The following is a 21,692-nucleotide window of genomic DNA, read 5'->3' as shown; positions in this document are numbered from 1 at the left end:
AAAGGTTAGCCCTCACGTGCTCAAATTAATGGAGCTAGTCAAGACTTTGAAGATTCAAAAGGTTGAAATCCCCAAAGAGCTCATTGTAGATAGGATTCTACACTCCTTATCCAAAGTCAAGGCATATGTTCAATTCCGGGTGAATTTTAACATGCAAGACAAGGACGTGTCTTTTGAAGAGTTGCACAAGTTACTTGTGCAAGCCGAAAGAGACATGGGGTTAAATGTTAACCCACCTAAGGATGTGCTTAACATAAGCACCAAGAGCAAGGGGAAGTTCAAAAAGAATGGGAAGAAGGGTAAGAAGCAAGCTCCCACTTTCACCAAGGCTAAGACTTTTGAAGCTAGCACTTCCAAGGTCAAGAAGGGTCCTCTTGATAAATGCCATTATTGTAATGGTGTTGAACATTGGAAAAAAAATTGTTCCAAGTATCTTGGTGACATCAAAGCTGCAAAGATCACTCCAGTAGGTAAATGACTATCCTTTCTTTTATGTTTCTAATTCAACTATGGTATTGTGATATAAAGTTGTGATAATGTATCCCCTTTTTACTGTAAATAGGGCCTCCACCAAGCAAGGACAATGGAAAGGAAAAGCAAGCTTGAGAAATCATCAAGAAGCTAGGAGTAGCGTCCATGAAGCTTGTTTTTTATTGTCTTATTTTAATTTATGTTTTGGATTTTTAGAACCTTTTGATTTCCGTGTTCGACATGGAAATGTTTGATCCTTTCTAAACAATTGTTGTATTTTGGATTATGGTGGCTTGGTTTGCAACCCAAGTCACCCTTTTTATCGTATTTTTCTTGTTCTAAAAATTCGTCTATATATGCTTGCACAGAGAAACATATGATCATCTACTTAAAGTGATCTAATAGACAACTATAATGATGGGACTCATTATATGTCCACAAGCTTAAGGCTTGTGTATGATCAATTATAAAGTGATGATTGAGTTGATGAACTCTCTTAAAGGAATGTCAATCACCAAGTACACTTATCAAATCTAAAACTATTAGTCAATCTATGAGATAGTCCTCCTTACACTTCAAAAAAAAAACCATTATTTGTGTCTCAAATGCTATCTTTGAATTTCTAGTGTATTTATTCTAAAGATAGAGTGGGAGAAAAATGCAGAGACAAAGAACACCAAGCAAAATCTGTATACTTGTGTAAATGAGATCTACGCAAGAAAGAATGATTTGTATACCTATATATATATAGTGTACACGAATAGATGAGATCTATGGTCTCAAATAGATGAAATCTACATGACAAAAGAGACCAAGTGAAGTAATCAAAAGAATATGTTCTCAAGATAACTACACGAGGAGACCAAAAGAAAGTTTTGGAAGAATAATGACTAATGTAAAGTCTTAACAAGAGATTTGGCTAGTTTATGAGCGACTTTTGAACAATAGTTTCAATATTGATATTTACTTAAGAGCCTAAATGAAACAAAGTTGCATCCTAGAAAATAAATGAGATTTATGACTAAAAGTTGCAAAGAATGATATGCCGATATCCACAAGAGCTAAGTTAAGTATTAAACACGCTAGTGTCATTACTTAACCTCATTATGAAAATGAAATGGTTAAACCTCCTTCCGGAAAAGGGTATTTTGAGAAGGACGTATATTAAATGAAATTCACATTTAAATAATGACATTGCTACGCATCATTATAAAATGAATGAGTTAGAGATTAAAATCTCTTTCCATAAGTTTAAGATTGAAACCTTTTCAAAATAGGTATTTTGAAAGGATATGCTGGGAACATACATGGTTTTATCTTAATAACTTGGCAAAGCAAAATATATTTCAATTCTTGAAATGTTTCGATTGAGTATTCAATTGCGAACATGTGGAAATAAGTGGGAGTTGGAAATTATCATGTGAAGACATGGAATTTAGTGGGAGCAATCATCTTGTAAAAATTTATAACTCATTACTCATTGAGAATGACGAGCTAATACTATCTTTCACAAAGAAGTATTTGAGTTTTCAATTCTGGATAAAAATGGACTATGATGAATCCAATCACATCATGAGATGTTGGATAGGTATTGAGATATACACATCGAATCAATGAGAAACGTAGGTTATTCATGTCAATGAAAATGGAATTGCCATTAGCAGTCATGGTCGTTCATTGAACCTAAGAATGGTTGATCACATGATTATTAGTTACTAATGTTTCCGCCATTAGAATAATCATGCACATATCCAATAATGAATCATATGCATAAGAGCATGATGAATCATTGGCAAGCCATAGAAGAATCGTCATGAATTCTCGAGGAGAACTAATGAGCGATTCCAGTGATGGACATAACACTCTGTTATGTGACAAGAGGTTGCACATATTGAAGTTCGATCACACGTAAGGATTTATGAAAATCCTAAGCTATTCAATCTAAAAGGAGAAATAAGAAGCTTTGAAAAATACTTAGTTGAAGTAAGAAGTTACTCAAAACTGATATTTTCTAATATGCTAGGACTTATGAGAATTGCTAGGCTAATCATCTTGACAATTGTTGCAAGACCCTGCAAAACGTATATCTAGTGCATTGCTAAATGGTAGAACACTTGATCAGTGAAAGTTATATTATCCACCACAAATTCGTTGGTTATGTGATAAACAACAAGAAAGTTCTTTCAAGATAAAGAACCCAAACCAAGGTTGGGAACCTATATGTGTACTTGCTAAGGTTCATGCTATGAGAGATAACATGAATATAAAGAATAATGCAATTAAAGAAGTTTGAACACATGGACACATGGTATCTTAAACTTCTATTGCAATCGACTAGTGTTTACACAGTTACGATATACATCACAAGGTTGTAATATGGTATTGACTACCCAGATGTGATGTCGACATTTGTCGTTTGAGTTATTATTAACTCACCTTATACTTTGTTACATCCAAACGGGTTGTAGAGACAATTGAACCCTGTTAAAGTGAACACGGATTAGCATTGTATTCGCCCATAGTTACTTAAATGAGGTGACGTCTCGAAGTAACTAGAATGTGATGCGATTGATGGCAAGTTCAAGTGCCACGGAGTCATGTGTGATGACTAGTCGATCACATAGGCAGACTATTAGGAACACCTTGTCGGGCCTTATGACCGTTTATAGAGTTCTGGCAAATTTATATAGCCTAGTCGTGGCGAGAGCTACTATAGTATTCTAATGAGTCGATCTTTTGACTAAAGACTGTTCGCCTAAGATGGCACAGTTTCAGATTAACTTTGATTTGTGTTACTACGACCTTCGTAAATGGGGTCAAATGGGCATATTTTGGGTTATGATGGTTGTGGCTTGTCGAAGGGAATAAGTGCGATAGGAATTGTCCACCCCTAGTCAGGGTTATAAAAATATCTCAGGGCCACTCGAGGAGTAATGAACTGGAAATGCGTGGCCACGCTCGGAAGATATCTATGGTAGATAAATCCGGTCAATCAGTTATTCTCCAGATCGAGGAAACCACTCGCGATATGATCACTTGCAAGTACGACCTGAAAGACACCTTGCATTGAGTGGGAGATAGTAATAGGACAAGAGAATTGGTGACGCACACTTGTCGAGGACAAGTGGGAGATTGTTGGAATATGTGTCCTCCGACAATAATGCGATCACAACTGTCGATCATGATGATCACATGTTTAAGTCTCATTTTAAGAATACAAGTGGGAAGTAATATTTGACTGTCAACTGGTCCACACATATCGGTAATTATTGGCTGACTAGAGCTTGACATTACTGTCGTGCGACGGTGGTGATCAGTTGATCCCCTTAGGTCATACCTAAAGGGTAACACTCTTAATTGATTATTTAATTGATTGTATGACGATACGGGTTAATTAAATTACTTAAAATTGACGGACGATTTTGGAAGTAATATTTACGTATCTCATTATAATTTGATTAAATAAGATACGGTCTAAGTGATCGAATTGTTTTATTACTTAGATGAAATTATTGTTTAAGGAAACAATTGCATTTGAATGAATAATTTATTATAAATACAAGATGTTGTGATTTATAATTGTTAAATTATTTTGGTACAAGTAATTATGAATTACTAAGTCGATTTTGTACATAACGTATTTTTATTAATGCGTTGATTTTTAATATGTTAAAAATGCATAACAATTTTACATGACTTGTGACATGTGACAAATTGACCAATTGACAAAGATAAAATGGAATCCATTTTATCTTAAATGGACCGAAATAGAGGGTGTATTAGGCTAAATATTGTGTTGATTAATTAAGTGGAAAACATAATCATTTTACCTAATTACTAGCCATGCATACCTAGTTACTCTTGTGAAGAACACCTTGCTCATGCATTGACCCCTTTTACCCTCCCCTACCCGGTTTTCCTTGTAGAAAAGACCAAAGGATTTTCTCTATTATTTACCTAACACACTACATCAAAAGATTAGGGCATATTCATTCATTCAACACATCTAAAACAAAAGTATTTTAGAGAGATAAAATTACTCCATTTTTCCTCCTCTTGACCGAAATTCCAAGAGAACAAAACAATAGTTTTGGGTCATTTTATTTAGATTAATATTGTTCTAGTATTAATAATATTAATTTTATTAAGAGGTTATCTTGGGTATTATTCCTTGGGAGGGATTCTAAACTTGAATCCTTTGTTCATCCAATATTAGGAGAGCTCAAGAACAAGTGAGTAGGAGAACTCATTTGTGCCCAATAATCCGAAATTTCCAATGTAAGAATGATGATTTCTTCTCTATATTTACTTATGTTTGCATGCATAAGATCTAATTAATTTTATGACTAAATGAAATTGAAACATATACGAATATGTTGAGTATAATGAGATAAAGATTTTCAACATACCCTCACCCCTTACTTAGAACCTTTGGATAGTGGATGGCCTTATGCAGGGCGTACGAGAGTCATTTTAGGCTTATAATGCTAAAAGGGGGACGAGTCCTTATCTTTAGTACCTATGTCAAACACTACTTTGTGCTTCGTTTGACCGAGGTATAAAGTGGATTTCGAACAGGTTCCAGGCATCTCATAATTGCTTGGTGGCGACTCCGAACATCTCTTGCATCGTTTCGAGACCTTTACCGAGAGGAAACCGACCGATCTAAAGTGATCCGGTCGAAAGTATTTTTACGCCGCCGAGCGTGGCTTTCAAAATACCGCTGCATGTCCACAGATTGGCTTGGCGTGCAGGTGGCTCGTGACTGCTGATCAGTAGGTGGCCAAAATCCACAGACCGGCCTGTGGCCCATGTCCACAGATTGGCGACTCCGCTGGGGAAAACTAGGACACTTGTGTCTTTGTGATCATTAGAGGTGAAACTCGAACGAGGTCGTGGTTAAAGTGCATTAATTGATATTACGGTCATAAGTCGGGTTCCTTGTCCGGGCCCATAACCTAACCTTTATCGACCAATTGGCTCATCCCATCGGTGTGAGTTTCCTCAACCCCAGGTTTCGAATCCCGATTGAGTCAAGCATACCGTTGACGTTACACAATTCTGTTTCATCAAAGACACTACTACAAATCCAGGCAACTACAACGCCCCTTTAACAACGTTTATGCACGAAAATCACAATAGACGTTGTAGAATGTATGGCGCGATTTTTACTAAACTTAATTACAACGGGTATGGTTATATAACCGTTGTTATAAGTTTTAACAACGGGTTAAATTTGCACAACCGTTGTTAATAATTTGGCGCAAAATTGGCCCAAAGTTAGTGAAAAGTAATCACAACGGGTATTTTTAAACCCGTTGTTAATACTTATTTAACAACGGTTGTTGATTTACAACCGTTGTTAAAATTTATTTAACAACGGTTATTGTTTAACAACCGTTGTCAATACTTTCAATACTATAAACCACACAAACACAGATCAACTACAGCCACAAAACACATACATAACCTAACACAAACACAAACACAGACAAACACAAACACAAACACAGCAAACACAATTTCTCATCGTCTCTTTCTCTCTTTCTCTCTTTCTCATCGTCGCTTTATCATCTCGCCGTCACTGTTGGTTTCATCGTCTCTTACTTTCTCTAATTATCAGGTAAATCTCGCCGTCACTGTTGGTTTCATCGTCTTTCATCGTCATTGTTTTCTTTTTTTAATTATTTCATTTCCCATGTATATATGATGGGTTTTTATCAATCATTATTATGTTATTATTCGCTTAATTAGCTCGTAAAACAAATTAAATAAAATAAAACAAAGAAGAAGCAAGATGATAGAGAGAAATGCATGATAAACTTAATTAATAATTCATTAATATATATATATATATATATATATATATATATATATATATATATATATATATATAGAGGCAAGATCCGGTGAGTCCACCTATATATTTGAGTCCATGAGTCCATAAAACAATATCACGCACTATACAAAACAATATCACAAATTTTTTTTTCGAAATTTTTTTTTTCAAATTTTTTTTTTTCAATTTTTTTTTTCAATTTTTTTTTTTCAATTTTTTTTTCCGATTTTTTTTTTTTTTTTTTTTTGAACTGTGATATTGTTTAGTATAACGTGTGATATTGTATTACAAAATAATATTACGATTTTTTTTTCGAATTTTTTTTTCAAAAACTTTTTTTTTAGTTGTGATATTGTTTCGTATAATGTGTGAAACTGTAAGCTGTGATATTGTGTAGTATAACGTGTGATATTGTATCATGGACTCACGGACTCAAAAAGATAGGGTGGACTCATGTGATCCTAATTCTATATATATATATATATATATATATATATATATATATATATATATATATATATATATATATATATATATATATATATAGATTTAGGATCCTATGAGAACCCCCCTTCCCATGAGAACCATGAGAACCCTTGTCCACCATCAGATATTCAGATAAGCAATCAAACGGACAAGATTTGACACGCACCTACTTGTCTTAAGTGAATTTTTGCGCTTTCTTTCTTTCTAAACTCTTCCACTCCTTTCTTCTCTATTCAGTCTTCTTCAATCCCCATATTACATTCCTTTTCTCTCACATAACAATTAATTCTTGAATCTACCTTCTTTTTCCTCGTCATCAAGGAACGAGTCCTTCATTATTTTTATTTCCTATTTGATTCACGTTTCTTTGTCTTCTCCTCTATTTGTTGTTATTGTTTTCAATTTCTACTGTGCGTCTCTGATTTTCGAGCTCGTTTTTGCTTTTAATGTTCACTTTATTGTGTTTATCAGGTGATTTTATAGTGTTCCTTTTTTATTGTTCTCCCAGATTTTAGGTCCGATTTTGTAATCATCATCGTTAATTTCGCCTATTAAGTGTTCCACCGTTGGTGTTGGTAATTTCGCTGACATTGATTTCTTTAGGTACATGAGCAAAGGGTAATCGTAAAATATTGAAATTGGTTTTGGTGGTTTGATTTCATCGCAAGTTAAATGGTTGACTACGCATCTCGATTATTGCCTTCTTAATAATTATAATATAATCCAATAACAAATACTCTTGTCCTCTATGGTGATAACAAGTTAGCATTTGTTAAAATAACATAAATATAGGTTAAAATGTTGTTACGTACTTATGTTGTTATGGTATTTGTTTAGAACCTATGGTATTACTTTTTGGAACATATGATACATATTCTCTGAACTTATATATTCAAAGCTTTTTTTTTTGCCATTTCCATTTTTTAATTTTTTTTGCGTACGATTATATTCATGAACTTGCAATCAAAGTCAAAGCTACGGAAGGGCATATGTCTTGCGTCAAATCCTTGATAAAATATCGTCCACCCAACCCATTTGAAGTTGCGAACATGAAGAAATTGCATAGTGTGGCAATAAAGCTAATGAATAAGCCATATGATAAATAACAAGTGAAACATATTGAGTGTGAATGATCAAATTGGTCATCAAGTTCTTTCTTAAAATAGAAAGGACAACAATTGACTGAGATACCCAAAATGAAATAGGATAACAAATGACCGGAATAGAGGCATTATCATTTATTGTAAATCATGAAGCACCCACAATTACAATAATATCAAATACTTTTTTGAACCCATGATTTATATTTTATGTATCCATAGCACATAAGTTTTGAACCTTTAATATATACGACATATTATTCGGTATCGATTATTAAAGTACCTGACAATATATTGTCAAAATTGCATGAGAAAACAAACCATATAACATTAAAGAAGCTTAGGTACATTTTATAACTACTTTGACATACAACATCAAGTAGATATATGTACATTCTTCATTAATTGATTTTAAAAAAATGCCTTACAAAAATCGTAAATTATGAAACACTCACGGTTACAATTTATCAAATGTTGTTCTGAACCCATGATATATTTTTTTTTGAACTTATGGTATATATGTTCTGAACCTTTAGTATATACGACATGTTATTCAGTACTATAATTAAAGTAGCTTCCAATAATTTGTTAAAACTACATGATTAAACAACCCACCACAATATTGAACAACTATAGGTAAATGGATAATTACATGTTGTTTTAAAAAGAAAAAGCAAATTCGTACTTTTCTAATTGTTTGATTTCACAAAACCTAAATTAAAAATTAATACATGAAAAAACTACAATGTAGAACATGTGAATCTTAGAAGTATTCAATCTGTTAAATTCAATACGAAAATTCGAGCTATCTATATAAATGAATGTTTCAAAATAAGTTATGATTAATGCTTTTGCTTACCTGTTGTATAATTGAACTACATGATTTCCTCGCAAATAATTTGATGATCTTTGTTGTAATGAGTAATTATCACTTTTCTCAATTATTTTCAGTCAAGATCGCCTTCATCATTTGTTGGACTTAATTGAAGAATAGGGGACATGGAAGGAGGTTTGGTAAAAGGAAGGCTAGTTTAGTAATTTGGTTTTTAGGTTGAGTGGGGATGACGTGCGTAGATTTGGATGGTCCTTCATCTTCATCTAACGGTGGATATGGGTTCTCATGGTTCTCATGGGAATAAGGTTCTCATAGGATCTCAACCCTATATATATATATATATATATATATATATATATATATATATATATATATATATATATATATATATATATATATATATACATAAATTAAAAAAAGAATTACATTTCTAAAAATGCAATTCTTATATTTTCATAGAGAGTCTTATTCTCTTCTATGATATCCCTCCTCTCCTCCTTATCTATTTGGAGGTTTCGTTTCAGCATTGCTTGCTATATCGTCATATAGCTGCAACAACTCTTTTTTCAGTCAAGCCATTTCTTTTGGCGTCCTTGAGTGCGGCTTGAGCATCCACAAAATAGCTCCTAAAACTGTCCTCGATGTGGAACAACCGGCGAATGAAGCTGTTGTTGTTCTCGGTCATAGTAAGAGTTTTAAGGATGTAATCGTTCATTTTGTTGATGAACTTTGGAGTTGTTTGAAAGATTAATTAGGGGTTGGAGATTGATAATGGAATGGTGGTTGAGATAATGTATGTATTTATACTAAGGTAATGTGTCCTTTGAGTTGTTTTTTAATTAATATAATATATGCATGTTTAGGAAGTTGTGCCATAATCATCATATCTCCCTGCTTCAAATCTTATGTAAACCCTTCTCATTCCATAAATTGTCCATTCATATACACAGTACAGGGATGGCAGTAATAATGCATGCATCGGAATTATAACGGGCCCAGTAATTATGCATGCATCTAGTAATATTTAATTTAATTTTTTTTTATTTTGTAAAAACAAACAACAACGGTTATGTAGATACAACCCGTTGTCTTTAGTTATAACGACGGTTCTTTGTAAATTAACCGTTGTTATAACTTTCCCACCAAAATTGAGTCACACTTTCCACAACGGGTTTTGATACTAAAAACCGTTGTTAATAGTTTTAACAACGGGTTGCTTAAGAAAACCAACCGTTGTTAAAACCTTTTACAACGGACATTTTAACAACGTCCGCTATTTTATATAACAACGGTTTTTAGCCGTTGTTATAGCCTGTATCTGTAGTAGTGAGAGCTTTCATCACCTTCGAGCACGAGGCTAGGGCACCCTCCTTAGACATTTTGTTTGGATTGGTATCCTTCTCGCAAATCGGGGTTTGATCGCTTGGTGTGTAACCACCCTTATTAAGCCAAAACCGTGTCAGCATTATGCATAATATAATGAACTGCGAGTGCTTATGTGTTATGTGATCATAAGTCCTTTCGTGTCATTTCAAAACATTTAAAACACCTTTTTGCGTCGTTATAATGGCCATTTCAAACCTCGGTCTTTCGCCGACCGTTGCACACCTTTTTATGCCGTCGTGATGACGATTTTCAAACCTGGTTTTCTACAACCATTGCAACACGCCTTTTTAGGCCATCGTAATGACGATCTTCAACCCTGTTTTTACAACCATTTCAAAGCACCTTTTTGTGCCGTCGTAATGACGATTTTCAAACCCGGTTTTCACAAACCATTTCAAAACATCTTTTTGCGCCGTTATAATGGCCATTTCAAAACCCGGTTTTTATAACCATTCCAAATGCACCTTTTCATGTCGTTGTAATGACGATTTCAAACCTTAGTTTTCACAAACCATTTCAAAATACCCTTTTACATCGTCATAATGGTTGTTTCAAACCTCGGTCCCTCGCCGACCGTTGCATTCTCAAAGTGCCCTTTTACGCCGTCATAATGACAAATTCTACCCTCGAATTTTCGAAATTCGAAATCAATTTTCAAACAAGAATATTTTTCAAACTGTCGTAATGATGATTTCAACCCGTGCAACTTTCCAAATTTCAAATCTCGTTTTCGAAATCAAATTTGGCTTTACTAAGCCGTCGTAATGACGATTTCAATTCTCACAATTTTCAATTTGCATACCGTCTTTCAGAGGGTAAAACGGTTTTCTAACCCGTCGTAATGATGAATTCAATCCTCATAATTTCCAATTTCAAATCATTTGAAAACAAATTTAACCGTTTTCAAATTTCAAATTCAAAATCAAATCTTTGAAAACCAATTTAACCGTTTTCAAATTTCAAATTCAAAATCAAATCTTTGAAAACAATTTAAATTGTTTCCAAATTTCAAATCCAATTTCAAATCATTTGAAAACAAATTTAACCGTTTTCAAATTTCAATTCAAAATCAAATCTTTGAAAACGAATTTAACCATTTTCAGATTTCAAATCCAATTTCAAATCATTTGAAAACAAATTTAACCGTTTTCAAATGTCAATTCAAAATCAAATCATTTGAAAACAATTTCAACCGTTTTCAAATTTCAATTCAATTTCAAACCATTTGGAAATAAATTTAACCGTTTTCAAATTTAAATTCAATTCCAAATCTTTGAAAACAAATTTATCCTTTTTCAGATTTTAAATTCAAAACTCAATCTTTGAAAACAAATTTAACCGTTTTCAAATTTTCAACCCAATTTCAAATCTTTGAAAACAAATTTACCGTTTTCATGGCCATTGTGATGAAAATTCTAAATTCTTCAACTATCAATTTTTAAATCCGTGATTCAGAATTTCAAAGACCGTCTTCGGAAACAACACATTGTTTTCAGCGCCGCCACAATTTCAACTTAAACCGTCTTTTGAAAACAAACCTAAGACAAACCTTTCAACTGATTGACTTTCGGAGATCCCTACTCTCGGAAACCGTCGATAAAGCGACAAATGAATCTTTTTGAAAATTTCTATTTTCGAAAATTTCAGTCCACCTTTCTGATTCAGCCTCGAGTCAATTAGAGTCCAGTCGATTACAAGTCAGGTCGTCTAGATAACGTCGAATCTCTGCCAAGTTAGTACCTACCTTCTGGTCTAGGTCGTGTCGCCTAATTGTCGAGGCATCTCCAATGGCGTTAGCAGAGTCAAAACCTCTCGGATATTAATCCCACTTTTCCCCTACATTACGGGTCAAAGGTCAAGTTGTGTACATGTCTTGTCCAACGGCGTCACGCCATCAACACACATCCAAATTGAGTCAGAAATCGTCTGTCTAGGCATCATTATGCCAAAGTCGACACTCGAGTCTAAATTCAAGTCATGCTCCAAGAGTTCAAACACAAGAGGTCATTCACGATCTTTAATGAACTCATAACCTAATCACACTGTCGCGTCTTCACGACATAACTGCCTTTTATACATATGTGTCGCACTTGACTTTGTTTGTGCAATACCTTGCCAAGACAAGTTATAATGCCCGTCCTTATATCAAAGAGGAATCCCTTGGGTGCCATCAATCGTCAACCAGAAACTCAAGAAGCCAATCAATCTGCATCTGCCATGACGTCTGCCGAAACCAACAACATGGTCCTTCGACTCCTAGCTACCATGGAAAACTTGAGCACTCGTCTCTCCCAAGTTGAGGACAAAATGATAACCGAAAATTTTCTCTCTTCTGATATTGAGGAAAGGGTTAAGCTCCTTGAAAGCCAACTACTTGCCAACGACAAAAGCAACCCTAGTTGGAAGGCTTCCAAAACCAGACAACCTCATAGGTCCTTCCCTGTTTTAGGTATGCCTTATGCCACAGCCTTGGAAAGGCTAATCTCACAAGGAAAGCTCAAACCGATTGGTCCAACTCCAGACCCTATACCAAACAAGCGAGGACGTAGATGGGACGGAAAACTATTTTGTCAATACCACCAAGGTCGTGGACATGACACTGAAACGTGTCTCCCCCTGAAAGGTGCCATCCTTGATATGATTGAAAATGGCGAATTACCACAACCGCCCTCAACAAACAACAAAAACAACCATCCAGAAAACCCTATTGGACACAGTGAGGAATCTTCCCTAGATTGCTCTCACCTTATCTTTCCTGACGATGAGAAAATTCTTGCAATTGATGAGGATGGCATACAAAGCGGTTTAATGATGCTCTCCGTCTCCATTAACAACATATTCTCAAAGCTGCAAGTGGCTATCGATGATTTGAACACTCAGGTAGCTAATTTGGAGAAGAGGTTTGGTAGTACCGAAAATGAACCTGACCACCAAGGAGAAAACCGACCCTCCATTCACCAACCAATAGCTGTTGAAAATGAGGAGTCATCCGATGGTTCCCACATCCAAGAACCTACCAACAAAGAAATCACCTCACCAAAATCCCATTCAAAATATCAAGCAACATCCCAAAAACTTCCCATTGACAATGACCAAATCCTGCTTCCGCCCAAGATTGACAAAAACAAAAACAAAAACAAAACTCACAAAAACATCCCAAAAAACACCAATGTTGGAATCGTGGGAAAACATCAAAGGGTATTCACAGATCTGGGAATAACATATGGCATCGCTCTAGGGATACTTACTTCAGAAGGATTACTGCAACCGATTGGACTAACTCCGGATCCATCCGAGGCTAAGAAATCCCGTTTCTGGAACCCTAATGCCTATTGCCAATACCATCAAGGCAAGGGCCATGACACCAAATCCTGCTTCAAACTCAAGAATGTCATTCAAGATATGATCGAGGCTGGCAAAATCATAATTGCACCTCTCAGTCAAGACAATCCTTCTAGATGTCTCGAGTCAAACAGCAAGGTTGAATGTTCTCAAAGGACATTCACCAACCTCAACACAACCTATGCCGCAGCTCTCCAAAAGCTTATGACTGAAGGGAAACTACAACCAATCGGGCCGGGCCCACTCCGGACCCGTCTGAAAGCAGGAAAACCCGTTTCTGCGACGACAGTGCCTATTGCCAATATCATCAAGGAAAGGGTCATGACACTGAAACATGCTTCAAACTGAAACATGTTATTCAAAATATGATCGACAACCATGAACTGATAGCTTCATCCCTATGCCAACCAAGTGATGAAAACAACCCTAATGAACATCTCTTTCTGCAAGGAGATGAAAGCCTCTTGGACTATTGTCCTCATATCATTTCCAACAACGAGGGTGAAGTGCTCAAGTGGGTCAATGCTCAAGACCAGGCATTCAAGCCGCTGGGTGCTGCAAAGGAGATCCTTGAGGAGGAAAATGATGATTAGGAGTGCATAACTATGATTGAGTCTAAGTCCGGGTCCGAGTCTTAGGCTTTCTCATATCTATCCTAGTGTCTGTCCTTTTATTCCTAAGTGACAAACTGGGGGCTGTCCTCATGAGTCACATGTATTCATCGAGTCTGTGCTAACCTCTTATTTATCTAAATAAAAGCACGATTTCCATCTATCATATATTCTCCCCTTTACCATTTTCCGTTGACAACGAGAATTGATTTGAGAATTGATTTAAAACAAACAATGTGTTCCAATTTAATGTGAGTACACTCGAGTGACGTTCCGTACCGAGTAAGCAGAGGACTCAAAACTCTGTGTCCATTCTCTTTACCTATTCCATGTCTGGCAATAGAAACCTTTCATTAGCACCCAATCTAGAACGAGCTCTTATCAGAGGGATTCTACAACGAACCCATATAACAAACTAGAACATCTCCTTGTTCATGATCAATGATGGAAGGCAAGCCCATTCCCCACAAAAACATCCCATCACTAAGTATCAACCTCTCACCAACGGGTACATCTCCGTCTGCACCTTTACTTTCCTCGAATGAAGGACGGCAAAACACCAATATATCCAAAGCAAAACCAGAGCCAAGGCCAAAATCAAAGGCTTAAGATAATATACTTTCACCCAAAGCCAAAGAGAAAGGCCAAAATCAAAGACCAAAGCCAAAAGCAATTCATCCCAAGGCCAAAGCCAAAGCCAAAACAAAGGCAAAAACCAAAGCCAAAGCGAAAGCCAAGGCAAAAGCCAAAACAAAAAAGAGATAGTGAAATTCAAATTGACTATTTTCACAAATTTCAAACGACGAAAATTAAAACCGTCATTTTCAAATTAAAAAAACAAGATAGTGAAATTCAAGTTCGCTATCTTCACCAGCTTCAAACGACGGAAATTAAAACCGTCATTTTCAAATCAAAAAACAAAATAGTGAAATTCAAATTCGCCATTTTCACAAATTTCAAACGACGGAAATAAAACCGTCAATTTCAAATCAAAAACAAGCTACCGAAATTCAAATTCACTATTTTCACAATTCCAAACAACGGAATTAAAAACCATCCCATTCAAAAAACGAAATAGTTAAATTCAAATTCGCTATTTTCTCACAATTTCAACTGACGAAATTCAAAACCGTCACTTTTCAAAAAAATGAAATAGCGAAATTCAAATTCGTTATTTTCCCACAATTTCAAATAACGGAATTAAACCGTCACTTTTCAAACTTCGGACCAACAAGTCCAACACCAACATCCAAAGTCCAGGACCAACAAGTCCAAAGCCCAGGACCCATGAGTCCAACATATAAGTCCAGGACCAACAAGTCCAAAGCCCAGGACCCATGAGTCCAAAATACCAAGTCCAGGACCGACAAGTCCAAAACCCAGGACCAAAAAGTCCAACACACCAAATTCTGGACCGACACGTCCAAAACACCAAACACTAAAACCTCAACCAAAACTGCTTCACCCCTAAGTCCTTCAACAGACTGTTACAGGGAGACCCATCTAGGATCCTGGGGATTCCCCTCATGATCATAACCAACATCGCTTCACCCCTAAGTCCTTCTAGAGACTGATACAGGGAGAACTATCTAGGATTCTGGGGATTCCCCTCAAGCTTGTAATATCACACCTTAATCTTTAAGGTCCAGACATGGGATTCTGATCCCACATTTACCAACCATTTCGTGCTCAGGCCACATCAAGCCGGAGACCCCATTCCGCACCACATTACAAGTCGTAACCCATCGGCCTAAACACCACAAAATACAAACTCCAGATTTTTATCTGTCAAACAAACCTATTATTACAAGGCTCCACATTTCGTAATGTCGAAGCCATTTCCACCTTGACCCATATACGGAGTCTTCAAAAAACCATTGCGCCCTGGAACGGGACATGCACATTTCATTCCTAGAGACCACTTTTTAGTGTGCTCACGTAACAAGAAACCTTTTCACAAATTATGCCTCTTTGATTCATGATCAAGAGGGATTTCTATCCAATCAACCTTCGAGTCACCAAACGGAATTCACCATCGTGACCCTCAGCTCCAGATTTTTATCTGTCAAACGAACCTATTATTACCAAGCTCCACATTCCATAATGTCGAAGCCATTTTCACCCTGACCCACTTACGGAGTCCTCGAATGCTTTGCTATCGAGAACGGGACATACCAAGTCTACCCTTAGGGTCCACTTTTTAGTGTGCTCACATGATAAGGAACATTTTCACAAATTACACCTCTTCGATTCATGATCAAGGAGGAATTATCTCAAATAAATTTCTCGAGTCATCAAACGGAATTTACCGTCGTGACCCTCACACTTAAAGGTCTTAACAACTCTCTTAGGCACACGTTCAGAACTACGATCTGGTTTGATTTCACACTATGTGAATACGTAGGCAGTCCTTCAAGGACACAACCATACACCTCAAAATCACTTTAAGGTCCTAACAACTCGATTAGGCACACACATTCAGAACTACGATCTGGTTTGATTTCGCAAACACGCGAATACGTAGGCAGTCCCATTGCAAGGGCACAACCATACCCCCACACACATTCAATTTCAAACCTTCAATTTGCAACCCACATACTCAGAACTACGATCTGGTTTGATTTCGCAAACACGCGAATACGTAGGCAGTCCCCCAACAAGGACGCAACCGTACATCTCTTTCAAAACAATTCCAATTTTCAATCCTAAAAAAAACAGCTCAGAACTACGATCTGGTTTGATTTCGCAAACACGCAAATACGTAGACAGTCCTATCACAAGGGCACAACCACATACCCCTTTCACAACATTTCCGATTTTCAATCCTCAATAACCAGCTCAGAACTACGATCTGGTTTGATTTCGCAAATACACGAATAAGTAGGCAGTCCCCCAACAAGGACACAACCGCACACCCATTTCAATCTCAACCATCAACATCAATCCTCAAAAGCAGCCCACCCGACTGCAAAATTAATCTTATACTTCTTTACTGGGGGCTTCTTCCTTAAGACATTGCTCATTCCTCCTTTTGTCAAAATTCCCACCTTCTCACTCTGGGGGGCTTCTCTTTTAAGACGCCACCCGTCCTTTGTCCTCAAACATCTTTTGAGTCTCAACTACAGTCCAAAATAAAACCGTCTATAGCCTAATGCTCGGTTCGGACGATGATAAGGTCTTGGTTCCGCTCTCTAAATCATCATACCTCGAGAAGGGATCTCAAACAAGCAAACGGAGGCAAAGATGTCTGAAGAAGATAATCAATTCATGTTCCCCAGCCGAGTGAACCTTCTACTCCAAGGATTTGATACGCGTTGTCACCCTTTCTTGGCTAGGAGTTGCACTTACATGTGCAAAGTCTGTTAGAGTCACCACGTGTCGTGTCAACACCAACTTTATATCACATTCACGACCGTCTCCTTGTCAGTCTGTCAGTATGCGTATGTGTGAGTCAATGTCCCAAACAATCAAATGTCTCCAATCCATCCAATCACAGATCTACGAGTAACAAGACTCACCTTTAAGCTTCACAACATTCGAAACTCCTATCTCCCTTCGCGTAAGATATTACATGCTAGTTGCCTATATGCTAACTTCTCACATGCTTATGTGCTTACGTGCTTACGTGCTTACGTGCTAGTTGCTTATGTGCTTACGCGCTTATATGCTTCATTCAACGTGTTTGTCTATACGACTGAGGATTTGTGTGGTGACTAACCATGCAGATAATCTTAAGAAGACAAACTCACTCCAACGGAGTACTGGGTTCTTCCCAACAAACAGCGACCCATCAAGTCTAAGAGCTTTAACCCCACCGATTATATGGCGGATACTACCTCCCAACGAGCAGCAACTCATATCCCCGGCGAGTCCTGAGAAGTTTCTAACTCCCCAGCGAGTGCCGATTTTTTAAAGGGATGTCACACATGCTATTTTCCACAGTCTATCATTCGGCCATCGATGGCTGGCAAGCCTCAAAATGCACCATCAACATAGCTGGCGAGCATAACCATGCAGATAATCTTGAGAAGACAAACTCACTCCAACGGAGTACTGGGTTCTTCCCAACAAAACCCATCAAGTCTAAGAGCTTTAACCCCACCGATTATATGGCGGATGCTACCTCCCAACGAGCAGCAACTCATATCCCCGGCGAGTCCGGAGAAGTTTCTAACTCCCCAGCGAGTGCCGATTTTTTAAAGGGATGTCACACATGCTATTTTTCACAGTCTATCATTCGGCCATCGATGGCTGGCAAGCCTCAAAATGCACCATCAACATAGCTGGCGAGCCTTTGCACGTACACGAGAAGCAATTCAAGGACATATCCCGAAGATGCCTCGGGTATGAATCCTTCCTATGGCTGGCGAGCCTTACAACGCACCATGGCTGGCGAGCCTTACAACGCACTGCGGCTGGCGAGCCCTCTTCATATCCGCAACACAGCTGGCGAGCCTTTGTCCGCAAATAAGACACAACTCGAGGACGTATCCCGAAGATGCCTCGGGCACGACTCCTCCACACAGCTGGCGAGCCTTGGTCTGCAAACGAGTTACAACTCGAGGACGTATCCCGAAGATGCCTCAGGTACGACTCCTTATCACAGCTGGCGAGCCTTTGTCCGCAAACGCGCAAGGACATATCCCGAAAATGCCTCAGGTATAATTCCCTCTTATGGCTGGCGAGCCTTTATACGTAGTCTAATGGACTCTAAATGACCCAAACCGGAAGTCGACAGACTCTAAACTGTTCTCGATGGCAGGTCCTTGACTCGAATCCCCGAGTTGCCTTGGCGTCGCCCTTCCCGACAGCAGGTACTTGGCTCAAACCCTTTTGAGTCGCCTCCACGTCGCAATGGTCTTCAGGTTATAATCTTCGATTGACCTGGAGATCATACTTTGACTTTCGCCCTGTCCAATCCTCAGTCAAAGAGGGGGCTCTGTAGATACCCCGTATCTGCACCTTCCAAAAACCACCCGAAGATGATCGAACTATAACGTGTTTTTGATATGCGTGCGTGGATTGGCTATACATGAGACAGTTTAATGCACTACTCGGATATGAAAAATGATTTCGTAAAAAGTATTCTAACTTCATTTGCATTAAATTAACACTATTTAGAGTTAAAACCGTCTTCGGACCCAAAACCGACTCAGAAACCCGCAACTCGAGTCAACCTGAGTCAACCCGAGTCAACCCAAATCTCAAATGTCAAAAATAATTCTATGAATGTCTTCATCATGTCATTTCCACCAAAATGACCCTAATTAGAGTCAAAACTAACACCGAGCCAAAAACCGACTCGAAATTCAAATCCCGACTCACATGTGTCAAACCCGAGTCAAGCACACAAATTAGCTACCCCAAATATCACCCAAGAGGAAGCTTACACGGCTAATAAAACCTCAAAGACCACAAATCACAACCAACAAAACATTGGTTAGAACAAATGCAAAATCCAAATTTCTGAAAGGGACAATACACCCACTTATATCACTAGGTGGCTCGCGCCTAAACCAGGTGTCTGCTTAGCCTCTAAGCAAACACAACCGACCTACCACCCCACATTTCTCAATAAATACTCTCCATCACACACCATAATCTTCACGCGAGAGTCCGCCCCCTCCTTCTCCCTTAAACTTCTAGACCCGATTTCCTAAATCACAAAATCGACACGTGTTTACGACCTACCGATCGTAAACACAAGCCTTACACATTTTGTTTGGTACCGTCGCCGTGCATTCGACCGACCCATTTGACCAACTCAATTCATCAATCAACATGTTTTAATTAACATATTTTCAACATATTTTCAAAACAAAATCCTTTTTTAAGGCCTTTTTAAACTTCTTTGATCGCGATTAGTCACAACGAGAAAACCGTCTCTAAAGTCGTCTACTTCGCAAACATCAATACACGTAAGTTTGAGGGTGTAAACAACTCATTTATTTCGTGTGTTTACTTTTTTTCATAACTTTATAAGCATGAATGATGCATAACACGATTCAAGCATAGGTTAGACGAGCCAAAACTGAGTTTTGGCCTGAGACAGAAGCCCCTTGCTATGCAAAGAGGCTCGCGCTTCAATGGGGTGTCCAGGTCAGACTCAAACGTGTTTGATTTCGTCTTTCGTTCAACACTTTCTATTATTTTTACTTCTTCACTTTTACGGTTTTTTACCATTTTCATTCATTTTTATGACAAATACTTTGACCATTAGAAAAATCATCCTTGGTTCCTTATACCATGACGGTTTATTCCGTGACTCGATGATATTATTGGTGATACCGTCGTCAGGTACCAAAAATAAATACCTAAGTTACAACTAACAGAAGTCAGCGGCAAGTAGGGTCGATCTCCACAGGGAGGCAAAATGAGATTTATCTGTCTAATTTTAGTCTATGAGTAACGGGTCACAATGTGGGGGTTTGAAAAGTGATATTCTAAACTAAAGAGAATAAGGGAGAGGGAAATAAAAAGAAGGAAGCAAACAGATAAAGAGGAACAAAATAAGACAGATAGTTCACCATAATCATTCAGATTAAGTAATCTAGGTCTCGTGTCAATGCAAATACGGTCTAAGGGGTAGTGAACGTCACCTTTCGGTCCTTAATTCACCCTAAAGTGTAAACAGCTTAACTTTCGCCCTCACTGCAATACTCTATTGTTCGCTACTAGTCTACCTTTTCCAACCTTTCGGTCCAGGTCAAGGATCACTAAGAATTAAATGCCTAATTGCGTCGACTCAATCGACAGATACAATTAATCTGCAGACATTTAACCAACATAGACAATACCAAAGATTAACCCAATAAAACGATTACTCTCCCTTCATAATTATGGATCCCCTATAGTCTTAGCAGAGGGGAATTAGCTACTCATAACCAACGAATTATCAATAACAAGAAATAGATAATTGGAATTCAACATTATAAAAGACTAATAAGAATTGAATTAAAGCAATTACGATAATTAATATAGGGAAGAAGGAATTAAAGCAATGAAAAGGATTAAAGGATTAAAGAGAAATAAAAATACCAATACAATCTGAATCCGAGTAGCAAAAGTATAAGGGAAGAGAAATTACAATTGATCCGAAAAATAGAGAAATGAAGAACAAGCAGTCGTCCGTCCCCTCTACTGACTCCAGGGAATGAATTATATATCTATTAGGTCTAAAACTATCTTATTTATACTAAGTAGTATTATTATTATTAACTAGATATAAGATAAACATAAGAATAAATCTAATCATACTCGACAATAACCTTCTCGCTGTAGCTAGTACTCGATCGAGTGATTTATCTACTCGATCGAGTACTTTTCCTGCTTTGCGCACTGAACTTCAAACGGCTGCCATTTCTTCGTTACTTGGGCAAATAGGGCGATTCCGGTGGCGTTGGAAAGCTAAGAGGACAAACTTTCATCTCCAATTGGAATCACCTGAATATCTGTTGTAGAACTCGAGATATGGCTCTCCAAAGTAGGCACTAGCAATTTGAAGTTCTTCCTTTGCTCGCCTAGCTATCTTTCTTCTCTGCGCATCCCAAACTAGCTACATTCCCGCTCCAAATTCACTCTTCCTTCAAATGCATGCTAAACGGACGGTAAAAGGCTTGATT

The sequence above is a fragment of the Silene latifolia genome, chromosome 9 (genome assembly GCF_048544455.1).
Source record: "Silene latifolia isolate original U9 population chromosome 9, ASM4854445v1, whole genome shotgun sequence".
NCBI lineage: Eukaryota > Viridiplantae > Streptophyta > Magnoliopsida > Caryophyllales > Caryophyllaceae > Silene > Silene latifolia.
Note: the sequence above shows the minus strand (reverse complement) of the source record.